At 50.0% G+C, this 12,691-nt stretch overlaps 1 protein-coding gene across 2 annotated transcripts in view; it reads left to right on the top strand.

Moving 5' to 3' along the window:
• EXOC6B (exocyst complex component 6B) overlaps window positions 1-12,691 on the top strand; it is a gene marked incomplete at both ends in the record, with an annotated part of 314,229 nt that overhangs the window by 68,089 nt on the left and 233,449 nt on the right. The gene's annotated exons all lie outside the window — the stretch shown is intronic.

Consider the following 12,691-nt stretch of genomic DNA (forward strand, 5'->3'; position numbering starts at 1 on the left):
TGACTGCACGAGTGTGGAGCTCTCATTGAGTCCTTTCCTCGTGCCTTTGTTTGTTTTTTAATCTGAATTTTATTACCTATGGTTCTGCGTTCCAAAAATTGTTCTTAATTACACGGCGCTCCACGCGTTTCAACTCCTTTTGGACTTTGGCCCCGTGAACCTGCGCGTGTGTTTTGTTTTGCTTGGTGTGTTGTTTTTGAAAAGATCTGAGTTCTGGGCTTGCCAGGAACAAATTACATCTTATTAACACTTGCTGATATCCGGTATGTGCTTTTATTATCTAGTTTAATGGCTGAAATATGCACGGCATGAGAAGGTCACTTAGGACAGTGCTGCTAGCAAAGCGGCCGGGGTGAGCGCAGTGAATGTTGCTGCACAGGGGGCCAAGAATAACCCATCCAAAAGCCATTATCAGATCAAATTTGTCAGGACAGCCAAAATATTCCGCGTGCCTTTCGCAGAGATGGAAGCAAACCAACATTTTATTGTTATTGTCTTTTAGCATCCCCTGGATGCGCCGTCAGAGCTGGTGTGTGGTAGCTGGTGATCTAGTACAAGTTGGGATGGGTTGGTGTTCCAGCTCTGCTTTTTCAAGGTGATGTTCATGCTTCTTGCCAACAGATATCGGTGTCTGTATCATTTCTGAGCAGTATAACGGGAGGCTTGCGTAAGTCTGTTTTCCCACGGTGGCAGAAAACATCTGCTTGATGGTGTGTCTGTGTGCACATAAATGAGGCAAAACGTTGCACAACGAACCGAAACGCCGATGGGATTCGGTAGGAGCGCCGTTCTCACCGTCAGCTGGAGAAGGTGACGCTCTTGGAACAACAGCAGCTCTGTAGAACGACACGTACGTCTGAGATCAGTGATTCGGATCAGGGGTCGGATGATTCCCCGTGGGCCGGAGCTGACCCAGAACTGCTCGCGTGTCCCCAACATCTCCCTCCTGCTCAACGCGTCGTCTCCTGCCTGCAAATAGCTTGGAAGAAGATGCCTGAAGAGCACAGCTGCTGCTTTTCTATAATATAAAAGTATGCAGTAGCACAGGATGAAAATGCAGCTGGCCTTGGAGTGAAAGCTTGTGCATGAGAGATGGAGGAGGAGATTCCTTCTTCTTTGCCCCCTCAGTTGCTTGGACTGGAGATGGCAGCTGCTACCATTCCATGCGATCGCGAGGGGGCTATTGAGCACCCAGCTATGTGCTGCAATATTTTAGGTATGTCTGGATTTAAACTTAATTCTGACCTTGTGTTGCCTGGATTTGTGACGGTCGGTTTGGGGCTGGAAGTCGCTTTGCACAGTTTGCGCTGCTGGTTTGTTCTTACAGCTGTATCCACATCTTGGCGTGTGTTTCCACCAGGACTATAGAGAAGCAGCTACGTGTTAACGATGAGTCTTGAGTGTCTTTTTAAAAGTTTGACTACATTGGCATGGTAATAAAAATGCTACCGTTTGATTTTTGAGATATTCTATTGAAGGGTTGAGTATTTTTAAGAGCTGGCCCATGTCCAAGCTGCCCGATGAGTGATGGCCGTGGGAAGAGCTGGGTGCTCATTGCTTCTTTCCTTGCCTCGCTGCGAGTCCTTTTTCAAGCATTTCCCTTGATTTTTTGGATCCCAGGATGGCGTTTGACAACACCGATTATCACCTTGCCCAGCAATAATCGCTCTGTGAATCTGCCCCTCTCCATGAACTTCGTCCTGTTGATTCATCTTCAAGATTTCTCAAACATGATGGGGTAACTGATTCGTGGAGGATCTGCTGCAGCTTTGGGCTGATGGTTTGTGCCCCACGTGAGGGTGTGATGGGCAGTTTGCAGAACCAAGGTGGGCGAAGGGGAGGGCACGGTTGGTGTGGGAAGCAGCCGAGATGTTGTGCTGCAGAGCTCGCCCATCGCAGCAAACGCCCCTTGGCCATGCAGAACGTCCCTTGGAGGCCGCGGGACGCTCCGCCTTTAACCGAGCTGCGAAGACACCAGCATGTCCCATCAAGCTGCTTATTGGAAATGACGGCGATAAGCAGAGACACGGCGATTTCAGCATTATTGGGAAATCCCACCGTCGTTTTAAATGCAAACACATGCGCGTCACCGCGAGCGAGTGGTTCCCTGCGCGCCGGGGGACAAAGGGACATTTTTGGGTCTCCAGATGCTGCCCGGTGGCCTTTTGATGGCCCGGAAAAAATGTTGAAAAACACAGTTTGTGTCGTGTTCTTAATTATCCTCATCCTTGACATTTTTTAACTTGATGTGATCTTCCGCGGCGCATATGGGAATTGTTTTTCCTTTGTAGGAGTGTTTTGGAGTAAATTAGATTTTACTGCTTTTTCGGTGTGTGTGCGGTGCGGGGAACGTCCCTGTGCGGGGTGGCAGCACTCCCTGCTCCCCAAAGGCCACGGGACAACCCCTGTAAGGTTTTGTGTCTCCTGCCACGTGGGCTGGACCCACCAGTGCCACATTGGGGATGCAACGCAGCGTTCGGAAGATCCCGGCTCCGCGGGACTTGGGTTTTATGGACATGCCCCAGGATTTCCACAAGCACCCTCGGATCTGAGCTTCCCGCTGGTTTCAGTGTGTCTCTTATTGCGAAGGTTTGCTTTAGCAAGCACAAAAAGGTTTCCTTAACAAGCACAAGGAAGCGTTACGGTGTTGGATGCAGGCAGGAGACGTCAGGCTGGCAGCTGAGTGGGGATAAGCAGCTGGTGCTTTCTCCTTCTGGGCAGCTTTGTGAAGCAGAATCGTGTTCTTTAGTCAAACGCAATAACGAGACCTTCTTAATCTTTGATACGGCTGCTTGTCTGCTTGTTATATTAAAGTCTTATGAGAGGAAATGCATCTTCTGGGGCTGTTTGGATTGGAAGGCTGATGGTCTGGGCTTGCAGGTCTTGGGGAAGAGGCTCCAGAACCAGGCTGGGGAATGGGGACGCTGGGACATGAGTGTCCCCTGCTTGTTGAGGAGACATGTCACTGTTAGACCTGAGGTGCCTTCAGGTGCCTTGGTAAAAACGCTTATTGTCAGAAGCTTATAATGTGTTTATACCCATCCTCTTCCACCCACCAAGACAGAGATGGATCAACAGGGGTGACAACTGTTGGTCACTTATCCCCAGGATCCTTTGCTTAATCTCTTGGGAAACTTACTTGAGAAAACTGGTAAAAAGTGTTTTGTTTTGCACTGGGTTAAAATTACAGACAAATCTTTAACAATTTGCTACTTTCTTGAAGAGTTGACCCTCAAAAACTGTTTTCTTAGCAACGTGTTGAGCACCATGTTGATGGTGACCGGACTAATCCCATGGCACTTCCATTTTTAAATTGGAAGCTTTTTGAGACAAATCCTGCTGAAGTGTCTGCAGCTCAATCCGCTCTTTTCTTGACCCGGCGGCGATCGTGATGGGTTTTGAAGATGAAATGTGAGATTTCCCAATGTCATTTAGTCCGAGTCAGTGCGGTGACTTTGTGCATAGCTCTGCCACCATCTTTTGTCCCCTGCTTTGCACGTTGGGGCTGGAGCTCACCCCTGGTGAGCAGTGCCCAGCGAGGTCTCTCATGGCTGTGGGATGATGCTCTGCTGCTTGCAGAAAGGGCAAAAACAGGGAAAAAGGAAGAATCACAGAACAGTTTGGGTTGAAGGGACCTTCCCAGCTCCCCAGTGCCCCCCCTGCCATGACAGGGACATCTTCACCAGCTCAGGTTGCTCAGAGCCCCGTCCAGCCTGGCCTGGGATGTCTCAGGGATGGTTCATCCACCACCTCTCTGGCCAACCTGGGCCAGGCTCTCACCACCCTCAGGGCAACAATTTCTTCCTCATGTCCAGCCTGAATCTCCCTCCTTTAGTTTAAAACCATCACCCCTTGTCCTATCACAACAGGCCCTGCCCAAAAGTCTGTCCCCATCTTTCTTATTGTCCCCTTTTAAGTCCAGAAAGGCCACAATAAGGTCTCCCGGAGCTTCTCTTCTCCATCTGAACCCCCCAACTCTCTCAGCCTGTCCCCAGCAGAGCTGTTCCAGCCTCGGGTCATTCCTGTGGCTCCTCAGGCCCCTCTCAGCAGGTCCATGTGTGTCCTGAGAAGGTGGAGATGTGAATGATTCTGAGAACTGCAAACATTTGCTTTGAAGTGAATTGCCAAGCCAGGAGCTGGAGGTTCAACGTGATCCCTCAGCTCCCCAATGGACGTGGGAATGGACGGGTTGTGGCAGCCCCACAAGTTCAGATTCAGCATCTTTGTTGGGGTAACCGGGGCAGCCGCATGATGGGAAAAGCAGCTGGAGGCGTCACCGCGGCCGTTTTGGGGTGGGCTGGAGGCCGGCGGCACCCGTGGGAGGTGGTGCTGGGTATGTGCTGATGTCAGTGTGTTTCCGTTCCCTGGTGCGCGACGTTTGAGGTCTTTGCGCTTCCTCGTGCTTTTCCTCCTTCCCACGTCACATAATTTGAGTGCAAATGTGCTTATTATCATAAAAGATCTTTTTTTATTCTAACGTTTCCTGGCTTTCTGGGGACGGTTCCTCTGTTTATTTAAGAGGCGTTCTGTGCCTTTATGTCTGCATTTAAAATTTATACCCCATAGGAACTTTATTAATAAATGGGTATTCCTCGGAATTCTTTTTATGGCCTCAGCAACGAAGCTGCTGAATCACAGACCCTCTTTATTTCAGCGTGTGTGACTGACGGCCGCAGGGCCATGGTGTCCCACCAGTGTATCCAGCCTGTTCTGTGGACGTTGCTGCGTCGTAAAATCCAAAGTTGAACTACAGGCCAACCATATGCTGGACCAGCTTTTTGTGTGGTTGCCTTTTAGATCTCCTTAAACACTTGGAACCCGCAGGTTTTTCTTGAAATGAATCTTTATCTTCCAGCCGATAGACGGTATAATTCACAAGGCTTCAAGGAGCACCCCTCGCTCCTTCTTTAGAGCAATTGCTGCTGCGCTGATTGTATTACGACTGGGAAAAGAGATGTCGTTAAACTTATTTGCCTTGGACTGCAGGCGTTCGGTGCTGTAATTTTCACTGGTCTTGCTTCTACTGGTTTTAATGAAGCTGCGTTAAGCTGTTTAAAGCAGGCGCTGCCCGACGCGCTGGGCTCCCGCGGATGCACCGCTTTGGAGGCCAGGCCGTGCGGATAGACCTCGGACTAGTAAAGCGGGGTTTTGGGCCTGCTTTGGCAAACCTTTGGAAAGGATGTGGAGGAGCACGAGGCTCCAGGCAGGAGAGAGGTGATGGAAATCAGGCTCAAAAATGGCTCTTCTCTTCCTCTTCTCTCTCTTCCTCTTCTCTCTCTTCCTCTTCTCTCTCTTCCTCTTCTTCTCTCTCTTCCTCTTCTCTCTCTTCCTCTTCTCTCTCTTCCTCTTCTCTCTCTTCCTCTTCTCTCTCTTCCTCTTCTCTCTCTTCCTCTTCTCTCTCTTCCTCTTCTCTCTCTTCCTCTTCTCTCTCTTCCTCTTCTCTCTCTTCCTCTTCTCTCTCTTCCTCTTCTCTCTCTTCCTCTTCTCTCTCTTCCTCTTCTCTCTCTTCCTCTTCTCTCTCTTCCTCTTCTCTCTCTTCCTCTTCTCTCTCTTCCTCTTCTCTCTCTTCCTCTTCTCTCTCTTCCTCTTCTCTCTCTTCCTCTTCTCTCTCTTCCTCTTCTCTCTCTTCCTCTTCTCTCTCTTCCTCTTCTCTCTCTTCCTCTTCTCTCTCTTCCTCTCTTGGGCTTGTAATATAACTGCTGATAAACCTTTTAAGTATTTTTCCTTATATTTCTTGTTTTTCCAAACTCCCGGCGTGGTTCTGGTGACAGATTCTCGTGCTGCACGTTGGGGCGGTTGGATCTTTGAAGCGGGTGAGCGCTCCGGCCGCGTGTACGTGCAGGAGGAACCGAGGAGGTTTGGGATCCCAGGTCCTCCTGGTGTAACACAGTCACCCCAGAACCTCCACGTCCCTTCGCCTGACGCTGCAAAACCCTTTGTGACCGTGGCAAAGCGCTAATGCTGCCGTGAAAACGGTACCGGTGCCTTTTCCCAAGGTAACAGCCCATCTTCAACACTTGCAGCCCTTTCAGTTCCAGCGCCGGTTCTTCAAAACACCCGTTTAGGGTGAATTTTGATTTTCTTTTTAACCCAGGTGAGCAAGATTTCATTCTTTGCAAGCAGGATAATGCCCCTTGCAGCACAAAACTCCCCTTTAGGGCAATGTCGTTGCCGTGTAGTTTCAAAGCAGCTTTTGAAATCCCAGCCATGACTTTTGGGCTGATGGGGATGGCGGGGAAGGGAACGGCGCCTATGGACCGATGGCGGGGAAGGGAACGGCGCCTATGGACCGATGGCGGGTCCCCGGGGGTTCTGAGCTCCAGGTTGCTAATGGGATGGAAATGGGTTTGCATCAGCAGGGCTGTATTTTTTGCCAGTAGGGGCGCGGTGGTTGGGTCTTCCAGGCCTGCCCTTTGCGTGACTCTCCTGTACAAATTGCAAACGGGTGCAGGCAGAAATCACCGCCTGAAATCCTTCAGCAACCCAAGACTTACTTCTTATTTCTTTTCTTAAAAAACACAAAGTTCTGCTGACAGGCTCAGGTCATTTAAGCCTCTCGACATATTCTTCTAATTCGCATATATAGCAAATTTAGAACAGCTTTCATTTGTGGGTAAAACGCATGTAAGTTACTCCAGGACGGCTGCGCTTTGTTTCTGCTCCGTCTCGCAGGGCTGAGCAGGTTCCTGCGGGTGGGTGTGATGGGGTGTCTCGCACACACCATTGCATTAGGAGTCTCTGTCCGCTGTGGTCTGAACACGGTTCATCACTCCAATAACAGCACCAGTAAAGTGTTGCAAAGGCTTTTTTTTTTTTGTGAGAAATGAAAATCTTTCTTGAGTAAGGAAAGAATATTCTGCACAGTGGGAAGAGCTGAAGTATATTTTCCTGCTTTATAAATACTCCTGTTTTAGCCCTGCAGGATGGGGGAATATTAGTTGTTTGTGCTGGATCATCCCCTTGTCCCGTTGTGGTTTCCTCAGGTGTGACACTGGTTTCCGTGATCTTCCATCTGGTCTGTTTGCAAACTATGGGCTTGGAGAATGGGGAGAGGGCAAGGGGGAGTGCAGAGTGTGACATCTGGGCAGGAACAGCCCCAGGTTCCAGTGTAAGTTGGGGAATGACCTATTAGAGAGCAGCGTAGGGGAAAGGGACCTGGGGGTCCTGGGGACAGCAGGGTGACCATGAGCCAGCACTGGGCCCTTGTGGCCAGGAAGCCAATGGGACCTGGGGTGGGTTAGAAGGGGGTGGTCAGTAGGTCAGAGAGGTTCTCCTGCCCCTCTGCTCTGCCCTGGGGAGACCACACCTGGAATCTTGTGTCCAGCTGTGGCCCCTCAGTTCCAGCAGGACAGGGAACTGCTGGAGAGGGTCCAGCGCAGCCACCAAGATGATGAAGGGAGTGGAGCAGAGAAGGTGAGATTTGGGTTAGTTGAACTGACCCCAATAGGAACCGTTTGTAAACTGCTACTGTGGAGACCTGAAACCGCTGAGTCTGTCTGTCCTTCACTTCCAGTTCTGTCGAAATCCTAATCAACACTGACCGTTCAGCCTAGGGAAGAGAAGCTCTGCGGAGACCTTATTGTGGCCTTTCCGGACTTAAAAGAGGCCGATAATAAAGATGGGAACAGACTTTTTATCAGGGCCTGTTGTGATAGGACAAGGGGTGATGGTTTTAAACTAAAGGAGGGAGATTCAGGCTGGACATGAGGAAGAAATTGTTGCCCTGAGGGTGGTGAGAGCCTGGCCCAGGTTGGCCAGAGAGGTGGTGGATGAACCATCCGTGAGACATCCCAGGCCAGGCTGGACGGGGCTCTGAGCAACCTGAGCTGGTGAAGATGTCCCTGCTCATGGCAGGGGGGGCACTGGATGACTTTTAGAGGTCCCTTCAACCGAAACCATTCCATGATTCTATGATAAGAAGCTCCTGGCTCTGGCTGGAAAGATGCTGCCGGTTACGAGGTGCAAACAACCTTCGTCCTCTCCACCGTCCGGGGGACCTGATGGATGCTGATGCTCCTTTTCATTGCTAACCCTTCTTTCATTCTTCTCTCCAGCGCCTCTTAGCACTGTTTGTAGTTCTGCTAAGCCATAAAACAAGCACCCTGGGAGTTCTCTGTATATGCAGACAGCAGTACAAACAAACACCCCATACCGTTCTCCTGGCGTTCCAGCCTCGAGGAGTCTTGTTCTCAGCTCTGACCCCACAACCTTTCCTCCGGTTGGCAACGTGCTGGTGTTGACAGTTCCAACGGTTCAGCCAGAGTTGAAAGATAGTTGCCGGAGAGCAGCGGCCGGGATGGTATGTGTTATTCAGCAGGACCCCCTTGAGGCGAAGCTTTGAATCTGGTGCGTATTTCAAAGCATGTGTTAAACTTTATGTGATGCTGATTAAAACGGAGGGCTCCGGGGTGAATTGGCAGGGCCCGGCCGTTGCGTCTGCCAAGTGACATGCGAAGAAATGCCTCGCTGCAATATAGGGGTTGAGGACTTGTCTCAGCAGAATCAGGCTCTGAAAGGGGGAAAGCCTTGCCGGGACCTTCTTCCTATATGGTGCACACACACGAGCACTTATAGGTCCTGTGTGAGCCCTCTGCTCATATGGTATTTTCATTTAAAGCCTTTTTATTTTCAAACCCATATGGAAATAATACTGCCTGTTGTTTTTTTTCTTTCTTTTCTTTTTTCCCATCATGTCCTTCAAGTTCGTGTTTCCACCGAGCAGATGTAAAAAAGCGAGAGGATAAATGAAAGCAGGTACCGTCAAACCCCGGTGGGGTCCAAGCGAGCGGGATAGACAGAGGGATGCAGCAGCATTGGGTGCGCGATCCCTGTGGACAGTGGGCAATGGAAGGAGCTCCAACACCACCAGATCTTGGTGGTATCTTCAGTAGGGCTGTGGCTTGGTGTATCCTGAGCTCTCCTGTGCCTTAGGTTGCAGAATAGGAGAGAAAAATGGGGGTTTTGATATGTTCCCATTCCTGTTGTTACGCACATGCTTGTGTGCGCAGCACGACATGGGTGACCCTCGCTGTGTCGAGCCTTGCAAAACTCAGCAATTAGCAAAAAAACCCCACCCTATCCTACTCAAAAATGGATATGGATGGATGGGGAGCAGTCTGGTACCTTTTTGAGATAAGCCTGGTGAGCTGGATGAATGTTCTCTGGCTCTCAAGTGTGCAGCCCCGTGCTTTAGCAGAGGGCGAGGAGCCTTGCAGTGCCCTGGGCAAGTTTTGGGAAGGGTTTAGGAAGCAAATGTAGGAAAAAAATAACAGATACTGTGGAATGGAACGTGCTGGAACGTGTGTGTTGGTTCACGTGTCCGCGATGCAGCAGGTGGGTGGTGAGCAGGAAAGTGCGGGCGGGCGCTGGGGCAGCATCTGCTGCTGCTTGTGCGGTAGGACAAAGACGTGCCCGGAGATGCTGCTGCCAAAACCAGATCAGAAAGCTGAGGGAGTTGTCTCCCATTAACCTGATGTTGGTTTTGTGTGCGGGTAAAACTGATCGACTTGCTTTCCAGCTGCTTTTCCAGCTGTGCACTGATTTCCAGCCCTCCTGTGCCAGCTTTCTGCTTTGTTTGCCCGTTCAAAATAAACACAACTTTCCTCCTTGGAGTCTCTTCTGCTCCAGGGTTGGTTTTTTCATCTTCCAGTAGCTTTTGTGGAGCAGTTCAGAACCCGTTCTCCTTTGGCGCTGGGCGCCGGTATTTCCAGTCAATGGTAGAAATGCTTTTTCAGTAGGAGCAAATGCAGAGTTTCTGGGGTTTTCTGGGGATCATCTTAATTGTTGTGACTTTGAGGAACGAACAGTGTTATTCTCCTTTAGGAGAACGTTACCAGGAAGTTTTAGAAAGGCCCAGATGACGTAAATGAAGGATGTATATAAGTGAAAACCAGTGTTCACCTCGTGAGTTGTACGGGATGGGCTGTGTGAACACCACTAACAGAACCATATTTATTCTTCAGATAACTTGTCCCTCCTTAAATTTCCCCTGCCAGCCCATACGATGTTTTTGCCTTTCCCGCTGCGTCTGGATGTTCCCATCTCCTGCTTTCTTCGTGCTTTCAGTGCTGGTTTTCCTTTTTTCCAGCATAATTTTCATAAGCTTTTTGCTGTCCTTTTTATTTTTAGCTGCTTTGCCCTCTTCGAGCCTCTTTTGTTTCTTCCTGGCCATGCGTCATTAAAACTTGCAAAATTGGTTACTGTTATCTTTACTAATGAGAACGTGATTAACTTGGTGATGGTGGGGTAGTGATGCCACAGAGAAAGAGTTGTGTGAATTCGCTATCTCCGTATCTTAATTAAGAGTTCATTCGTCAGTGTCTGTGAGTGGAGAGGACTGAGACCCATCTCTGAAGCTGCTGAGGTCGGCCCAGCCCCGTGGGTGTGTTTATCTGCTGGCAACAAGGGCTGTTGTGTCTCCACCTATTTCGTGGTTGACCGCAGCTGAGAAGGTGGCCGGATCAGCTCTCCGTGCCCCCGGCGGTAACTGAATTCAATGTTCCCCTGTCCTCAGCACCCCCTTCCATCTGAGCGCCTTGCAGGGGGTGTGTAGAGAAACAAAACAGCAACAACAGGAAGATTAATGAGTTTGGTCCAGCCTGGATTGTGATCAGCTGAGCCTTGTGATAGAATCACAGAATTATTTAGGTTGGAGATTAATTTAGGTTAAGATCATGGAGTTCAACTCTTCCCCCAGCCCTGTCCCTGCCCCATGTCCTGTGAACCTCATGTCCATCTGTCCAGCCCTCCAGGGCTGGTGACTCCAGCACTGCCCTGGGCAGCCTGTTCCAATGCCCCACAGCCCTTTGGGGAATAAATTGTTCCCACATCCAACCTCAACCTCCCCTGGCGCAACTTGAGGCCGTTTCCTCTGCTCCTGGCGCTTGTTCCTGGGGAGCAGAGCCCAACACCCCCTGGCTCCAAGCTCCTTTCAGGCAGTTCAGAGATCAGAAGGTCTCCCCTCAGCTCCTGTTCTCCAGCTGATCCCCCAGGTCCCTCAGCCGCTCCATCACACTTGTGCTCCAGCCCCTCACCAGCTCCGTTCCCTTCTCTCCACTCGCTCCAGCACCTCAAGCCCTTTCTTGGCCTGAGGGGCCCAGAACTGCCCCCAGCATTCGTGGTTTGTCCCCCCCAGGTCCCAGCACAGGGACAGTCACTGCCCTGGGCCTGCTGGCCACACCAGTGCTGGCACCAGCCAGGATGCTGGTGGCCTCTTGGCCACCTGGGCACACACTGGCTCATATTCAGGATCTCAGCGATTCTCTAGGTGAACTGTGTAGCCATTTTATTTCATTCCCATATGTTGGAAACGTTGGGTGTTTGGGCTATCGAGGGGTGTTTAACTCCTCCTGGTAGATCTGCGACCCCCTGGTGCTGCATGGGAGCCCGGTGGAGTGTCCTGCTGCCACCCATCCCCACCAGCCTCTCCTGGGACCTTCCCCAAAGTCCATCGGCAGGGTAGAAGCTGTAGATGCTTGTTCCTTGAAGTATTTTCCTTATAAAAACACTGGCGAGTGTTGTGACATAAACGGATCATTGAAGTATCAATGAATGGATTTGTAGGGAAAGGGAATTCATGTCCTCTGGATCAAAGAAATGTATCGCGTATTAATTTGATGTATTTACAAATTCAGATGCTTTCTGCATGTCCTCTTGTGCTGTTTCTCTTAGCAACCAATGTGAATGTTTTCCATAACCTTTTATTGGTAACAAAGCCGACCAAAGTGTTTTCAGTTCTTCGGAGTTGGTGGCATTGCCTTCAAGTGGTCTCAGGCCTTGGGGGCCGAGTTAACCCCTTCGCATCCGACGCAATCACACCCGTGCCGGACGTGTAATATGTAGAAGCGCTTGGCACAGACTGCAAGCAATCTGGTTTAGTTCTTGGGAGCCCAATATTTGACATGCAATTAAAAGGCTACGAGCTTTGCTAACTGTTATAAATTTCTTGAGCAAGCGTGGCTGTTAAAGTCCAGTTTTATTAGCCACCTGTGCGCGCTTTATTCTTTAAATGGGGGCGGTGGCCCTGTAAATCTGACTTTTAAAAATTTACGGTATCAGATGTTATTGAAGTATCTTTACAGCGCTGCGCTGTTGTTGCAGCTGCAGCTTTGATAGCTTGTGTTTGCAGCTACTGCGGGTCTGGTTTTGTGGGTGAGCTTGTGTGGGGGGCACGTGTGGACACACAGAAATGCTTTTATGGTGTTCCCATTGAGGAACATCGGAATTGGACAGGGCACGGTGTTAAGGGCAAGAAGCTGTTCCCTGAGCTTCAGAAACTCTCAAATCCCAAGGGTCGAAGCAGCCTTTAACCCTTCCACAAATCTATTTTCAGGCATCTGGTAGCCTGGAACAAAATCAACCCAAACCTTCAGCATGCTGCGGTCACGTTTATTGCAGTGAAACGTCAACTAGGATGGTCTTCAGAGAACATAAGGTCATTTGGGTTGGAAGGGGACGTCCATGGAGGTCTCTAGTCCAACCTCCTGCTCAAAATAGGTCAGACTTTTAGGTCAAGCTGCATTTCTTAGGGTTTTATCTTTAAAAACTCCAAGCATGGAGGCCGCAGCATCTCTGGGCAACCTGTGTTTTCATTATATCCAGTAAGAACCACTCATGTTTTTCGTGTGTGTTCTAAGTCCTCCTGCCACCATGCACCATTGTGAGGAGCCTGGCTCCATCTTCGTGATGGTCT

Source organism: Nesoenas mayeri, assembly GCF_963082525.1.
Source record: "Nesoenas mayeri genome assembly, chromosome: 4".
NCBI classification, from domain to species: domain Eukaryota; kingdom Metazoa; phylum Chordata; class Aves; order Columbiformes; family Columbidae; genus Nesoenas; species Nesoenas mayeri.